The sequence below is a fragment of the Pinus tabuliformis genome, chromosome X, assembly GCF_031772625.1.
Source record: "Pinus tabuliformis cultivar Carrire ecotype Pingquan chromosome X, CPIR1, whole genome shotgun sequence".
Lineage (NCBI taxonomy): Eukaryota > Viridiplantae > Streptophyta > Pinopsida > Pinales > Pinaceae > Pinus > Pinus tabuliformis.
The window spans coordinates 990,691,926-990,710,528 of NC_142308.1; positions in this window are offsets into that span (position 1 = coordinate 990,691,926).

The following is an 18,603-nucleotide window of genomic DNA, read 5'->3' on the forward strand; positions in this document are numbered from 1 at the left end:
GGCCTCCTTTATGTATTGTTATTTGTTCTTTATGCATTTGCAAAAACATTTTTGTTAAGTAGATTAAAGTTTGCTGATTAACTAGGTCACTGTTAATGGTTAGAAAGACTTTTGAATGCTCAGATTTAGTTGATAGGTTGTTAACGGGAAAAAGCTTCAAGAAAAGGGCCATCAAACATCTCTGGTTTCACCTCTCCTTCAGTAGGATCAGGATAAATTTGCTGCCCACAAAAACACTGATTTTGCTTTGCCATGCAATCACTAGTGTTTGATTTTCATGTGTAGAAGTTGGTTACAAGTTCAGACTTTTGCTTGCTTAGTTGCATGAGTTAAAATACATGGTTTCCTTGCAGGTCACACTTCTGTTCATTCTCTTTACTGGAAGCTAGTAGATTAGGTCAACGTAATTAGGTTTTTGAATTTACAAGTCTTCGTTGGATCAGTTGGAAAAACGCCTTGCAGAGCACCTGTACCACTCCTTCATCTGCTTATTCGCCATCAACACCATCCACTCCACCCTCCACTTAGAATCCTTGCCTCATGTTGCCATTTGCTCCCATAACCATAGTTTTGTGTGTAACATTGCTTCAGTCTTCTTTGAACCAAATCCAGCCATCTACACCTGTCCACAACTCCATCCACCAAGTCCTGGACCATCTCCAACCCTCACCCTACCTCCACACTCACTCCTTCACCTTTTCCTCTCCATCCATCCACCAAAATCTCACTTCTGAACATCCTGTAGAAAATCACAGACATCCTGTAGAACCCCTGCAGACTTCCTGTAGAGGCTCACGAATGAGGTTTCTTGATAGCCAAACTCAGTGAAACTCTATGGAAGGGTGTTAGGGACCCCTTAGGCCCTCTCTGAACCTTCTTGACCTCCTCCAAGCATTTCTTCTCGCCCATCCACCTCTGCACAACCCAAAAACAGTCAAAACATATGCATAATAACTCTGGCAACTTATTCAAAAATACAAAAAGATGTTTTTTCTAGATGTTACTGTAGAAGTAGCTTAGATGCATGCATTTACCTTTCTAGAAATCAATGGCATCTCCTTTAGTAGCTTACATCCTCTTTCTTGCATCAGTAGGATTCGCTGGTAGAATTAGGGTTTGCTAGGGTTTACGTTTCCTCTTAGCTTTCCAGTTTATTTCTGCAAATAGATCAGCCTTCTTTAAGTTAGCTTTCGTCCATCAGTTAAAAAGCTTCTTCTCAGAGCTCATAGAAGTTGGCTTAAGCCCCTAATGGACTTGTGCTAGCTGACCAAGTGACAGCTGCGGCAAGAGCTAGTACTTGTGCATATAGCACCGTCGCTTCCAAGTTTTTTACGAACTACCGGGTTGATAAAAGTAAAGAAGGGAGTCCCAGGAGTTGTAGCATTATTGCTGCAATACTGGAGCTCACCAATTTGCATCACTTAGTTTCCATTTCAGAGTTGTATTGCATTTCTTTTTTAAGATCCTTTTTTAGTGTCCTCCTTTTTTGCAATTTATTTTCTGCTATTTTCTAGAACTTAGCCCTTTTCGTTTGGTAGTTTTTCCTGCATCATTTCAACATATTTGGCCTTAGATTCCAATCCGTATTGAAATTAGATATTTTGGTCTTTTAGTTTCTTTGAGTTTTTTTTTTGTCATCTCTTTTCTTGCTACTTATAACCTTTTTGGGTGGGGAATTACGTGTTTAATCTTATTGTTATATTACTGTTCATTTTCAGTATCATTTGCAACTTTTACACTTTATTTCTCAGCAACATTGGCATCATAAATCATACTTTAAATTAACCCATCAAAACACATATTTGTATACACACACTCACACACTAAGCGAACGAAAGCTTGGTTAGCACTGCCAATCCAAGACTTTAAACACTCCAAATTAATAACTTAACTCACATAGATTTAAGCCCACTCGGGAACTATGGAAAAAAAATATTGTAGTTAGGTTTAGAATCAGTGGGATAGGTTTCCAATAACACCCATTGATTGCTTACATTGAGACATAGAATATGTCCTTGTAGGGAGCTCAAAAATCCTTCACCATCCCATGACAAAACTAGAGTCACGTCATAAACCCATTTGAGTGGGGATTAGGCTTAGGTCACGATGCGAGCGAGTCTCCTTGAGTCCCACCAAACTCATAGGAAGGGAATCCCATGTCGGTATCTGACTACACAAAAGCCTAAGATTCGTGCGCCCCAGTGGGACAGAGGTAACTTAGTGGTTAGTCTTACGAAAACATCCTATAGGGGTGGTTGTGGGCAACAAGCATCCCTATACCCCACCTTCACCTAGATAGTTTTGCTTGGGGACATGGGACCTCATCAAGTAAGAAGTATTTTGGAAGGCCATCTAAAACAATAGAACTAGGACTTATTTGAGGAGTATACAACCTTTTGGCTAGAGGTCATTTTTCTTTTATAAGACATGTTTGCCTAAATTAGAGTAACATATCATTATAGTTAGTTTTCACCTTACACCACTACACTAGGTGTTTTCTTGTTGTTTGTTATTCTTTTTCTTTATCCTTACCCTTTAGCTTTCAAAGTTTTCTTTTGTCTTGTCACCATTATGTCCCATAGGAATTTGTTGCGGAGACTTTGTGGCTTTCGCCCTCTGTTTCCTTTAGAACATCCTCTCACCCCCACTCAACGAGTCAAGGTCCCTCCACCTAGTTCACATACAACCTCTAGTTCCTTTGATTCCTCTATTTCATCCACGGATTCTACATCCTCACAACCCCACACCGCTACCATGTTTGGTGCTAGTGTAGTTGATGGAAATCAAGGTGGTAACACTAGTCCCAACCAAGGTAACCCTCAAGGAGGCAATATTAGAAACTCTTATGATATGGCCGTTAATAAACCTTTACTTCCCTACGTGGCTAGTTTGAGCCTCCCCAATTTAAACCAACTCATTAATGATCCCCTTATCCATGACCAGAATTGGCCACCCATGCCGACCAAACTTCCATAATATATCCCAAAGTTTGAAGGGAATCTTGGAGAAGATCCTACCAACCACGTTCGCTCTTTTCATATGGAGCCATGTGGAGGGTGTGATGTCACCCCAAACACTAGACCTTGAAAGTTTTGAGAGGAGGCACATTTGATATTGTCGGGATTTTAATCCCAAGGTGATGTGGTAGTGGTGTAACCCACGTGCGCACAACCCTGAGTGTAGGGTAGTGTAATGTGTTGGAGGAGAGGTCCATGATCGAGGATGAACCTTATGTGATTGGTTGAATTATCCTTGGTGGATTGATGTGATGGTTTGGTGGAATGGGGTTCCATGTAACCTCGAAGGTTATTCCTTGGTAATTTCTTGCAACACTTGGTACAATCCCATCAACATTTTATCCTCGAAATTACGTGGCAAAAGTAGGCCCCTCCAACAAGTTTGGGAAAATTGTTGTGTATGTAGCCACAGGGCACTATATAATGAGTGTACATGGATGCTCCATGTAACTCCAAACGATTTCAATCGAAAGCATCTCAAATTTTGGCAAAGGGGATTGAAGGGAAACTTTGAGATTTAACTCCCAAGATGACATGGTGTTGTGGGCCCATTCATTCGTGATTCATGTAAATAGCTGAGCTCTCTTGATAGATTTATGTGGTGGTAGTGAGGTCGAACCTCCATGTAATCTGAGAGGATTCTTCCTTGATGGTTTCAAAGAGGGACTCCAAAGGAAATTCCTGAGACTATATTTTTGAGATGAGGTGGAATAGGGGGGTATATATATATATATATATATATATATATAGATATATTATAACCTCCATGTAATGCTAGAGGATTCTTCCTTGATGGTTTCAAAGATGGACTCCAAAGGAAATGCGTGAGAATATATTTTTGAGATGAGGTGGAATAGGGGGGGTTATATATATATATATATATATATATATATATATATATATATATATATATGTGCATCCCATGAGTATGGAAACATGGGCTTGAACAAGTTGACAACAAATAAAGTTGTGACTTGGAGGGACATGCGGGGTAAATGTGGGGATCACATGGGAGCATATATATATATATATATATATATATATATATACGTGCATCCCATGAGTATGGAAACATGGGCTTGAACAAGTTGACAATAAATAAAGTTGTGACTTGGAGGGACATGCGGGGTAAATGTGGGGATCACATGGGAGCATATCTATATCTATATCTATATCTATATATATATATATATATATATATATATACGTGCATCCCATGAGTATGGAAACATGGGCTTGAACAAGTTGACAACAAATAAAGTTGTGACTTGGAGGGACATGCGAGGTAAATGTGGGGATCACATGGGAGCCATGTGGCTAGCCTTGATGGCATGGCACATGGCTATTATCCAATCTTTGAAGGCTCCTATATTTTGATCTAGAGGTCGAATCAAGATAATGTTTATATTGTTGGAAATTTCTCGATGAGTTGATCACAACAATGTTATCCATTTTAAGTTTTGAAGAGTTTGGAAATTTAGACCCCATTGTTGTAATTGGAACCTTGGAGGCTGGGTCATCTTAGTAACTGCCCTATTTCTACCTTAGTAGGGGCTAGGGCTAGTAGAGGGTATGTTACAAAGTAGTATTACAACCTCCAAGTTTAACACTTGGAATGGATGGAATCTATCACAGAAGAAACAAAGATATAGTTTTTGCGACTATATTAGAGATTTAAGTGGTTTGAAAATTTCTTATTGTAGGTATTGGGTATAACACTATGATCATGGCTTGTATATTGATTATCTACATGTGCGCAATAAATGCTAAATGTAACAATGTAATGAATGGTTTTGTGCTAACTTGGGATTGCTTGAGATCCATTTTGTAAATGTGAAACTTGTAAGTATGATAGATACACATGGTTTCCTAACTGACCCCCTTGAGGTTATAGATGCCATGACTATTGGCCTTAATAAGAAGACTAAAATCTTCTGATATATTTAAAATATAATCTTAAATGATAATGGTGGTCTCAATAAGTAGGCTGATTTTTTAAATTATGTTGTTGGTTATATGTCTATGGCTTGCTTGTGCATTTGGGTGCCAGTTATAACACTATGTTTGAGAACTATGATATAATTTTAGACGATGTCATGGCTGCTAGTCTTGGAAAAAGGCTTATTTTTAGTATGATGAAGGTAGTTTTGATAGAAGGAAGATTTTAAAAATTGATAAACATGCTGAATTTCTTTTCTTGATTCTTGGAACATGTGACTGACATGAACCTAAGATGTGTGAATAGAGTGTTGAGGGGAGGCTAATAAACTACCCAAGATGCTTTCCATGAGCTAATAAACCACTCTTAGAGTGCTTTCCAAAACTGATAAATCACTTGTGATAAAAATATTGCATGTAGTTGCTACAGGGTGATAGATAGGGTTGAGAAACCACATGCAGAAGGGTGTTTGCTGAAAGAAGGTTGATAAACCACTCATTGTGCTTGCTGTGGATTGATAAAACATTTGTAGAGTGCTTGACATAGCAGATAAACCAATCGTTATTAGGAAAATTCTATTGTGCATGACTAGCTAATAAACCACCCAAGGTGCTTACTATTGGGTTGATAAACCACTCTTAGAGTGCTTTCCATAGCTAATAAACCACTTGTGATAAAAATACTGTGTGGATTTTCCATGGGATGCTTGCCAGGGAGGCTGATAAACCACCTAAGGTGCTTTCTTTTGTGCTAATAAACCACTCTTAGAGTGCTTGCCTCAGTCGGTAAACCACCTGTAATGAAAATATTTGCATGGAATTTACGTGAGGTGCCTGCTATCAGGCTAATAAACCACTCTCAAAGTGCTTGCTTTAGATCATAAACCACATGTAATAAAAAGGGACTATGTGAAACCTAACAGGTTAGACCCATGCATAAATAAAAGGGAGAAACATATGCTTAGCATAAATGGAAATATGTGGAACAAGTTCCAAGTAATAAGGAACTTCAACTGGGCAATGGACCAGGAAGAGGCATCACTGGTGTATGCAGGGGAATCACCCCTAAAAAATGATAATAAGCATGAATGAAATCGTGGATAGGCTAGAAACTGCACGTGTGAATAGAAACATCAGAAAATATCAATGGGAAATTTGCTGATGGTGGAATCAAGATGGGAATATATATATATATATATATATATATATATATATATATATATATATATAGCCATTATGACTGACAGGTTCTTGTTAGGGATCATTTTTATGGAGAATGATGGTATGGATGGCATGAAAATATTCCTAGTTGTGTGAGGAATCAATTGGGCAAGAGGTAGCCCTAGCTGATTTATGATTTTGATATAATGTGATTATAATCCCCATAATTATGGCCATGTTTATACTATGAAAAGGGAATCCTTAAGGATATATTAGTAGAATGAATATAATGTGATCTACGCCATGGTGGGACAAGCATGGATAATTGAAGAAACCATAGACTCGGGATTTGGTTTGTGGATGCACACGATCAAGCGTGGCAGAAACACTAGAAGTGGTGTTTCTTGGTGTGTGTGGATAGAGATTGTTTGGTCTCTGGATTTTCACTATTGTTGTGTATGTGTTGCATTCTTCCATGTGTATTGTGTATGTGATGTGTTGTCCCAAGTGTATTTTTTGTGTTGTATTCTGTGTATACGTGCCTATAATGTGTGATTTGTTAGTATAGGCAGGTATGAGACTGTCTAGGTTTGGGGGCTGCTTGGGCCTATGAAGGTAAGGGATACATCTATATTATTTTTGACATAAAACTACTAGGATTGGTAGTGCCCATATTCACAAGGTAGTGAATGGGCGTATTTATATGTTTACATCCCCCGCCGCCCCCACCCCCACCCCCACCCCCCACACACATATCCACCAGTGGTACTTCCCAGATTGGGGAAATTGATTAAATGTGTGTGAAGCTGAGAAGAAGAGAAAGAGAAGGCATTGGATGTTTTCCAGGTTATCAAACCGATATAGTGTGTGCATGAGAGAAGAAAATGGGCCACTAGGTGCTTGTCGGGTTTGGCGACTAACCCACTTTGTGTAAAGTAAAGAGCAATCCAAATATAAGTATCAATATTTCATTTTTTTTATTAATGTCCAAATTATGAACATGAGTTGATATTTCGATTTATGATAGTTGGTTTATGAGCTAATTTGACTTGGTAGGATAGGAAGCTAAAGAAATTGCAAGGTTAACCTCATGAATAAGTCGTTAATGAGGTATGATTTAAATGATTGCAAATTTCCTTATCATGAAACTCATGGGGATTTATGTGCTATGATATAGGAAAGTGTTAGGTCCCTGTAATACTAGTGTAGCTACCATATTGCTATTGTTGTGCCCCATGTAGCCCCCATATTGTTATTGTTGTGCCATTACATTATTATTGTTATGTAGGCCTTGATTATATTGTGACCTTTTAGAGTCCTATATATATCAAGGAGATCATGTCATTTGTATCATCCAAGAACTGTTCCTTTATGTGATGTAAAAGGAGATTTCCCCCTTGAATAGGCTTATTTTCATATCGTTGATCTATCTTTTCTTTGTTTTTGTGATGTGGTTATATAAAATTTAGTATTAGAGCTTTGGATCCTAGGGTTTCATCGCTTCAAATAGGTCATATTGGCATTTTCTAGGGTTTAGAAGCTGAAATTTCTACGCATTGTGCACATTATTATTGTTATGTAGGCCTTGATTATTTGTGACAGAGTTATATATATCAAGGAGATCATGTCATTTGTATCATCCAAGAATATATGTGATGTATTTCCCCTTGAATATTATTTTCATATCGTTGATCTATATATATAAAATTTAGTATTAGAGCTATCCTATTTCATCGCTTCATAGGTCATATATTTTCAATATATATATATATATATATATATATATATATATATATATATATATATATATATATATATATATTTTTTTTTTTTTTTTTCCTGCAAGGCTTTAGAAGCTGAAATTTCTACGTGGAGAGGAAATATTTATGAACATTGTGTAAAATTTTTAGATCTTGGTTCGCTATATTCTCTAAGATATGGTTCAAGGAAGTTAGGGTTTTTGTATGCTCTAAAATTCTATCTCAAACATGTGTCTCAGGGAAAATTATCGTAACTTTTGTTTTAGGCATCCAAATTTAATTTCGTAATAAGTGACTAAAAGTGAACGGACTATAGTTTCTTGGGTACCATTTTCACGACCAAATGTGGAAACAATGACATGTGGCATTCTGTACAATTTCTCTCTACTGAAACAATCCATAAGAGGGCCATCATGGGAGATTTGGCCTGAATTTATCTTGAAGAATCCAATCTCGATCTAACTGGTGGTGTTGGAAAGAGGACACAGAGGGATACCAAAAAAAATAATTTCAGACCTTGGGAGACCAAAATCACATAGCAACAATAGTTTCAAGATTAGCTTATCAACAAGCTCAAAATCAAGCTCTAAAAGATGTATATTTTCAAATTTACATTAATTTTGTTTGAAAAATCAGTTTGAAGTGATTCAATGGGCATAGTGAAGCATAGATATCATTAATTGGTTTGAAATGCCTCCCAAACAAAAAAATTATACACCCATTAAACCCTCAGAAAGTTCTACTATGACGCATGAAGAAGAAGAAATGCAACATGATATATCAAAATAATGGGACCAAATGCAACAATATTTACTCACAAAGAGCATCTAAAGATGAATTGGAAGCGATGAATGTTAAGATGGATGGTTTAGAAGTAAAAATAAAAGTAGACATGAAAGGTTTGAAGTAAGGTTTGACAAAGTTACCATAGGAAATTCTTCCTAATGGTGATAAGATAGTCCATGAAAATCATGATGAGAACAAAAGGAACATGAATCACAATTTTAGAGACTCTAAATTTGGGTTGAAGGCCCATTACATTCCAAAGATTGATATGAGGAAGTTTGATGGCAAGGATCCAATAACATGGATACTACAGATGGAGCAATTCTTTGATCTACATGATGTGCCACACACACAAAATGTACACATTGCATCTCTATATTTAGAACCCAATAAGTTTGTGTGGTATTGATGGATTTGTTCTCGTAAATCAAGAGTCATGAAGGTCATTATGAATTTTTGGTCATGCCTTTTGGCCTTACCAATGCACCTTCCACATTTAAAGGTTTGATGAATTCCACTTTCAAACCCTCTCTTAGAAAATTTATGTTAATATTTTTTGATGATCTACTAATCTACAACAAGTCTTTGAAATATCATGTTCAACATGTTGATAGGGTGCTTAAACTATTGGAGGAGAAACAATTGTATGCGAAACCCTCCAAATGTTGCTTTGGGGTACAAGAGGTGGAATATTTGGGTGTTGTATTGTATCTCATGAGGGTGTTAAGGTATACCCTTACAAAATTAAATCCATCAAGGAATGGAAAATCTTCTCAACCCTAAAGCATATTCGAGGATTTCTGAGGTTGACAGGGTATTATCGCAAGTTTGTTAAAAATTGTGAGAAAATAATAACACCTTAACAAAATTATTGAAGAAAGCTACATTTTTGTGGACTCCAGAAGCAACTAAGGATTTTGAACATCTTAAAGAAGAAATGCGCAAAGCTCTAGTCTTAGCTACACCAAAATTCACAAAAACCTTTATTGTGAAATGTGATTCCTCAACAAATGGAATTGGTGTTGTTTTAATGCAAGAAGGAAGACCCATTGCTTTTGAAATTCATCCAATCAAGGAAAAATATTTACACAAACCTTTGTATGAGAAGGACATGTTGGAAATACTACATGCCCTGAAGCAATGACACCCTTACCTAATGGGAAGACACTTCAAGGTAAAAAAAGATCATGATAGTCTTAAATACTTTTTGGAACAAATATTATCTTCAGACGAGAAATAAAAGTTGGTCACAAAGATGTTGGGTTATGACTTTGAAATCATCTACAAAAAAGGGAAGAAAAATGTTGTTGCAGATGCACTTTCAAGAAGGGATAAGGATGTGGAAGCATTGCTTTGTGCCATTTCTATTATCCAACTTGATTGGATAATTAAAGTAAGGGATGAATGGAAGAATGATGAAGAGGTATAGACACTCATTCAAAAGTTGTAGCAAGATCACAATACATATGATACATTTATCTGAAAAATGATTCATTCTGGTACAATTATCACTTATATCTATGTAAGAAATCCCAACTCAAACAAAATATTCTTTTGGAATTGCACACCTCTCCTTTAGGAGGGAATTCAAGATTTTAGAAAACTTACCATAGGGTCAAGCAAGAATTTTTTTGATGGTCTTAAATCTGATATTCAAAAGTTTGTGGCAGAATGTTTGGTTTTTCAACAAAATAAAGTTGAGACAATTAAGACCCCAGGTCTCTTCAACCTTTAGCCATTCCAAGTTAGCATTAACAGGAGGTCTCAATGGATATTATCAAGGGTTTACCCAAATATGAAGGAAAGAGTGTCATCATGGTGGTAATTGATAGACTTACTAAGTATGCACAATTTTGTGCACTATCTCATCCTTTCAAAGCCAATACAATTGCTACTGCATTTATGGAAATAGTTCTAAAACTACATGGAAAACCAAAGACTATTTTTAACGATAGAGATTCCATTTTCATTGGAATTTTTTGGATAGAATCATTTGTTTTCTTGATGCTCAATTAGCTCATAGCTCATCTTATCATCCTCAATCTGATAGGAAAACTGATATAGTGAACAAATGTTTGGAAGGATATCTTCGTTGCTTTGTATTTGATAAACAAACACAATGGATCAAGTGGTTACCTCTGTCAGATGGTGGTATAACACTTCCTTCCATACCAAAACAAAAATGACCCCTTTTATGGAACTTTATGGATATCATCCACCGTCCATCACATCATCTTTAGGATAAAATTATAAGGTTCAAGCAGTGGAAGATCACATCGAGCCGTGGAAGTTCTTCAACTCTTAAAGGATAACTCGACTCTTGCGCAAAATCGAATGAAACAATAGGCAGATCAACATCGCAATGAAAGAAGTTTTGACATAGGTGATTGGGTATTTTTACAAATATAACCATACAAAAAAATGTCCCTCAAGCAAGCTAAGAAGGACAATAAATTATCACCCAAGTACTATGGTCCTTACAAGGTGTTGCAACAGATTGCTACTATGGCATACAAATTGGAGTTGCTTGCATATTCGCGAGTACACCCAGTTTTCCATGTTTCACGCTTAAAGAAGGTTATAGGTGACAAGCTCTGAGTTCAAATAATATTGCCAAAACTTGATGAGGATGGAAAAATCATATTGGAGCCTGAAGCAGTCATGCAAACAAGAACCCAACAACTAAAAAATCAATCAGTTTCAGAGTATCTCATTAAGTGGAAGAACTTATCTATTGAATATTCCATATGGGAGGATGAAAATTTTATACAGAAGCATCCAAAACTATTCAATCGTCAAGGACAACACTTTTTTGAAGGAGAGGGGCATGTTAGGTCCCTATAATACTAGTGTAGCCTCCATATTGGTATTGTTGTGCCCCATCTAGTCCTCATATTGTTATTGTTATCACCATAGAAACACACTTTTGTTATTGTTGTGCCCTTACATTATTATTTTTATGTAGGCCCTGGTTATATTGTGACCCTTTAGACTCCTATATATACCAAGGAGGTCTTATCATTTGTATCATATAAGAATTATTCATTTATGTGATGTAAAATGAGGTTGTCCCCTCGAAGGGGATTATTTTCAAATTGTTGATCTATTTTTTCTTTGTTTTTGTGTTATGATTACATAAGCCATTAATGAGGTATGATTTAAATGATTAGAAATTTCCTTATGATGAAACTCATGGAGATTTATGTGCTACGATATAAGAAAGCATGGAATTTCCCAGGTTGGGTGGATGGACTTGGTTGCAAGGTGAATAAAAACAACTTGAAGATATTATAGTGCACAACAATTGATGGGCCTCTAAATTAGACATAAATTAAGGCCCATATGACCATCCTTCAACAAATAAAACCTTTTTTTTTTCATTAGATGACATATTTTTAACTTTAATATGTTCATTACGAATATTTAGAGATAATTGCATATTTGTGCCTAATATTATTTATTTTTGTAGAATATTGTGAAAATATTGGGCAAATTATGAAGATTTGGAGGAGGAGGTAATCTAGGGACTTGATCCTTGTTACAGGAGGATCAATATTAGATAATAAATAAACAAAATATCATGAAATTATTGACAAATACTAGAGCTCCAGTGATTGAGAAAATCTAGGAATGTTCCCTATCATTTAATGCAGATTCCTAGTGTTCGGAACCAAATCCACTATTTAAAGGATTTTCGAGGGGAAAGATTCCTCCTTTCAAGGAGAATGCTTCCTAATAAATTTGTATAAGTACCAATTCGAATTGGCCTTTGGAGGCATGTATTTCCTAGTCTTCTTGTGGAGAAACTTGTTATCCAAGAACTCCACTTTCATTTGTAGTAGGGATGTAATTGGATTGATTCAAATAATGAAGTTTGGCTCCATTTTTAGCTTCTAAAGCTTGTTTTCCTTCATAGGAGTCGAATTTCCTTGGGCTTGGCCATCCCATGAGCCTCAGAGCCCTCTTGTACAATTTCTTTATTTCCTTTGAATGCCTTTTTCACTTGCATCTCTTATTTCTGCATTTACTCTTCGTGCTTACTTTGTTGTAGGCTACATTGGTTAAATTATTGAAGTGTGTTATTTGTAGGTTATTTTCAGAGTCATAGGCATGATCCATCCTTAGAACAACTTTGAAAAGTCATCTTCATCATTGAGCTACTTGGATTGGGTTAATAGTTTACGAATCTAGAATTTTTGGAAGTCCCTTGTAGCAAAATAGTAGTAATTTTATGCTATTTTTTAGAACGTGTTAATGAGATTAATTTAAGTTGATTCCACTTGTATTGGGCCATAAAAACATTAAATTTAATACAAAAATTTACCCCATAGAATTTTCACTTGATTAGTTTAGGAATTTGGTAGGTTAACTAGCTCACTAGTTCTTGAAATTCCAATTTTTAGAGTAGTAATTTTCTGCTATTTTTTAACACGTGTTAATAGGGGTATTTTGGAGTGATTCCACTTGGAATGGAGTCCTAATACATCCTAATTAATAAAAAATTCCCCCTATCCTATTTTCATTTGATTTACTTGAGAATTAGATATGTTATCTCCTCTTTTAGCAAAACAGGACCTCCTGTAGCGCCTCCTATAGCACGTGTAAACTTGACTAGATCTACTCCAAAAGTTTGTTTTTTGTCTCTTACGCTTGAATCATGAGCCCTAGGATCTAAATACATGATTTAAGAAGACCAAATACCACTCTAGACCCACCTTTCCTTCATTACAAGTACAAATACACGATCAAAATTAGAAGACGAATTTCCACATTTGAATAACAATGCATGTTTTCTTATGAAATGTGCATGGATTCTGTTACTAAAGCTAAGTTTCCTTGAATTAATCAATGAAAATTATATTAGAATTGATTCTCGAATTCATGCTTCCTTAAGGTTTCGGTTACAAGAATTATTGTTGAAAATATCAAATTTCCTTTTTGAAAACAACATTCCACATTTTGCAATTATAATATTAATTTACATTATACAAGTAGAGTAATGTTTCCATTAGGTTAATGTTTGATTTCACGATATTCACTTCAATGCATTAGATCAACAAAAGAATGGCACATTGCATGCTGGACATACAATGGTAACACCTCTTAAGTTTGCACGAACCTTAGGTTGATAATTTAAGTTGATAGCCTTCAGAGTTACAACATTCTTGTTGCAACACTGAGGCCCATCACTTTTTGGCACCGTTTTCAGGGAGGTGTGCAAACATACATTGTTTTCTTCCCTAGTTGATTCATTTATTTTACTTTATGTAAAAACAAAAAAAAAATGCATTAGGCATCTTTCATTTCAAGAATAGAAAATTGCATTCCATTAGCATTCTCATTCAATTTTTTTTTTTAAAAACAAAAAAAAAAAAACTTCTCCAACACCAATCCCCCCCCCATTTGATCACTTGGTGCAGTAAGATCCACATAACCATCCACTTTTGCAGGTAGAAGAAGAAGAGGTGGTAGAGAAGGTAGAATAAATGGATGGAGATGATGAAAATGAGGAATATCCCTTGGATTTCCCATTCAAGATACTGATATCAATGTTCATATGAAGAGAATCCCTCCATATTTCCTTCCAAACTTCCATGGTATGAGGTCAAAGGATTCAGAAACCTTTCTCTTTGAATTTGAAATCCTTTGTAGATCTTATTGTTACTTAATAAACACTCAAAAATTGAGATTGTTTCCAAAACATTGAAGGATAAAGATTTTAAATGGTTCATGAGTCTAGAGACTAATTCAACAAGATCATGGAATGATATGCAAAAGATATTTCTAGAAAAATATAAAGATCATGATCTTAATGAAGAAATATTTAGAATGACTCAAAAAGAAGATAAGAGCCTTGAGGATCTAATAGAGAGATTTGTGTATAATGTTAAGAGGGAAAAATTACATCATTTAGGATTTGATACACTAAAAACCCTCTTACTTAGAACAATTAGGGATGATTGGATTGATCTCCTTGATCTCATGAGTAAAGGTGATGTATACCAATTATCATTTGAAGAAATTTGTGAAACATGCAAGCGCATATCAAGAGGAAGGGAAAGAGTAAGTAAATCAACATCAAGATTGATAAGTCACGCCAAACTTGGAAATTGGTTTGATAACTTTAAAATAAAAATTCTTAGCAATCTAAGCAAACAAGTAGAAATGTTAAGAATGCAAGATGAACAAAAAGAAGATGTTGATATTTGTGTTGTCCATGTAGAATCACATGCTATTAAATATTGCCCATCATTACCAAGGTTGAAGGAAGTTTACCAAGAGGACAATGGATCAAATCAATCACCAAAGAATCTATGTTATGTAGCTCCAAGAATACCATGGTAGCCTAGTCAACCTGATATGATGCAACAACCTAATTCACAATTTCACGCTTATGCACATCCATCTCAAAGTAACTGGAGCACAATCTTTCCTTGGGCAACCTTTCCCATCTCAACCCCAAAACCAATGTTGGCAAGGAACTTATGGGAAAAATCCACTATATCCTCAATATTTTCCTCAATATCCTCCATACCCAATTACATGTTATCCCTACCATCCACCTCTACCACAACCACAACCCCAACCACATCCATCTCAAATATCCACTCTCACTCAACTACCTATACCACCATTTCCAAATCTAAATAATTAAGTAACTCAATCCACTTACAATGTTGAGGCACAATAATTCCAAACAACTCCTCTTGATGTGAATGATATTCACCTTAGATCGGGAATTATATTGAAACAAAGAGATTCCCTTGATGTAATTGAAGAACAACATCTAGAAGAATAAGATCCAAAGAAGACCAAGGAATCATTGAACACATTTAATGAAGAGTAGCCATTAGAGCATGATAATGAAGAATATATGTTATTCTTATTGTCATATTCTTTATGTGTTCAAAAGACTAATCAATAAAAAGAAAAATATTTGAATATCATGGTAGAAGATGACACAGAAAGAGGTTCAAATGTGCAAGTGGACTAGGGGCATCACAACTATATTGAAATATGGTTCGAGACAATCATTAAGTTACAACAATACAATCTTCTTCAACAATTCTTGATCTCATCTCAATTAAAGCATTTGGTCTCTCACATTCAGGTACATGTCAAAGCATATATTTCGAGCCTACGCATGATTTTATTTCTCATCTTGATGTGCACATGGCTCCATTGGAAGTATTCATATATTTGAAAGAGATTTTATTTTTTTCAAGTAGTGTAGGACAGAAAAAAAAATATAAGAGGAAAAAATAAAATATCAGGGGAAAACCTCCTTTGAGTCGCTTCATATTGGTTTACTGATTGAAACCTCCTTGAGGTGGTCAATGGGTTGGAAAGAAAAAAAAGTGAAAAGATCCTAGGTGAAAACCTCCTTTGAGGCACCTAGGAAGACCTACTAGTTGAAAACCTCATTGAGGTAGCTAGTACGCCTAGAAAAAAAAGAAGAAAAAGATGAAAAATGAAAATGAAAAGAAAACGATTGTTTTCTCCATGTATCTCTATTGACAAATGTAGGTGCTCTACAACCTTTGTAATAAAAAAGAATAATTTAGCACCAAAAAGAATAAATTGATCAAAACCTAGTCAATGGAAGTCAAACTTGGGCTTTCTCCTCTTTTTCCCAAATGCTTTAATAGGACCAAGGCCATGTCAATACATCACCCTCATCCATTTCCAACATCCACAGGTAATTTCCAATCCTTTCCCATTCATTTCCGGCGCTATCCTAAAATGCTATATGAAGGTTCTGTTTTGCTATAGGAGGCCAAAATACACAGGACATAAATTGTTTTTACCATATCTTGAAAACTGTTCATCTATTTTATGAACTATTTCATGGGGAGATGCATATGAATGATGGTAACATGCTCAAGGAATTTCAGCAAGTTCCAGTGCACAATTTTTGAGGAATTGGCCTCCATCACCTACAACCATTTTATTTTTTTCTTGATATTCGTGCATCCCTTGGCCGAGATGTTTTATGGGGAGATGCATAAGGATGATGGAAACATGCTCACCAAATTTCAGGCAAATCCACTATACCATTTGAGAGATATGGATAAAAACATTCTGCTATAGGAGACTATCCTAAAATGCTACAGGAGCAACCAGAAGTGCTACAGGAGGGAGATCAACTTGGAAAAAGAGGCCCAAAGGTCCTATTTTCCTTGAGAAATTTTGGTAGAGGTACAATCAAATTAATTCACCCTAATCACCACTCCATTCAGCCAAATCCATCACCGAGATTCCACCTCTGACCACACATGAAAAAAACCAAAAAAGGACTCTGACTTCATATTTTTTTCCTTTCCCACAACTTTCACCACCTTTTGAAGATGATATTCTTGTCCCTAAAACCCACTATAATTTGTCCAAGTCCCTGAATGCAGTGTGAGATTGTGAGAAGAAACTGAATGACTGCTATAGGAGGAAAACAATCCTATAGTAGCCTTCACATATTCATTAGAAAAGATGATCCGAGTATTCTTATTGATCCATAATGAAAAGAGAGCCACCCTTGAATCTTGAGGAAGTCACACCATCCTTGAGGAGAAGTTGTAAGGTCAACCATCCACTCCAACAACAATAGATCGAAAATTGGAGAGATACCTACAAGCAAGAAAGGTCCATCAGTCAACTACATCATGTGAAGACCAGTGCACAAGAAAAACAAGGAAATAAACACCTCTAGAGAACCATGGATTGATCATCAACTTAGAAACTGCATGCATGCCTCTCTAATAACCATAAGGTAGGTACAATTATGCAATATTCTTCACCTATTCTCTTGAGCATGTTATGGTTAGAAATTTTTAGTCAATGCATGAGAGATGTTGTCGTCCACCCTCAACCAGTTAAGTGCAACTAACTCCCTCACTCATGCAACATGGAAAAGATAAATTAAGAAGGGTGATGATTACGAGGAGTGGGGACAACAGTTAAAAGAGGAAATTCATGCAAAGGCCCAGTCACCAAATCGCTCTGAGAAAGTACCACAAAAGGGAATAAAAGTACAAGGCTCAAATTCACTTGCACAATTACTCATTCCTAAGAAACATGTGGAGAAACTCGTCAAGGTACAAAAGGATGAGCGAGATGCTACCAGGCGCTGCCTAGGATTCTACATAAGAGATAAAAAGTTTATTTGGAGGCGCTATAGGATCGGGCATAGTTGTGTTCAAGCCCGAAAATCGGGTCTACAACAAGGGGGATACCCACTCGATCCGGACCTTGAAAACAACTCCTTTTCCGTTTGGGATGGTGGGTCCAACTAGGGATAATGGGACCAGTTTCCCAATTTGTGTGTGTTGATAAGAATTGATATTTCCTTTTTCAAAATATTTCTAAGTCAAATGCTTTTAATCTAAGTCTAATTTAAAACATGTAATTGTATTCTAATGAACAAAAATATCTAATTCTAAAACTAACACGAGATTTAACTTTTTACTTATGTGATCTAAAATAGTTTTTAACAACAATTGGTAATAAAGATCATTCAACCGCTACGAGAAAAGAATTCAATAAAAATGAATTGTTTCATGTAATAAATTAGCCAAAACAATTGTGAGAAGCATATCGCATAATAAGTCATTCATACATTAAGCATAAACAAAATAGTCATCACCGTACAAAAGTGCCAAATGATAACTCAAACATTCAAGCCTTTATATATAAATAACTGAGCATAAAATATTACTTTGACACATAAGCAGAAATGATTAAGAGATAAAAATACCATTGATAACAAGTCATACTCATGAGCTTCAGCAATATAGATTTATCTCTTTTGAATTCAATATCTACTAAGAGTACAAAAATGCATTTCAGTAGCAGACATTAAACAATAGATATCAATAAATCTCGTTCCATTCATTCATCAAAACATCCTCGGAGGGTGTATAAGTGCATGTTCCGAGGAAATGTTTTTT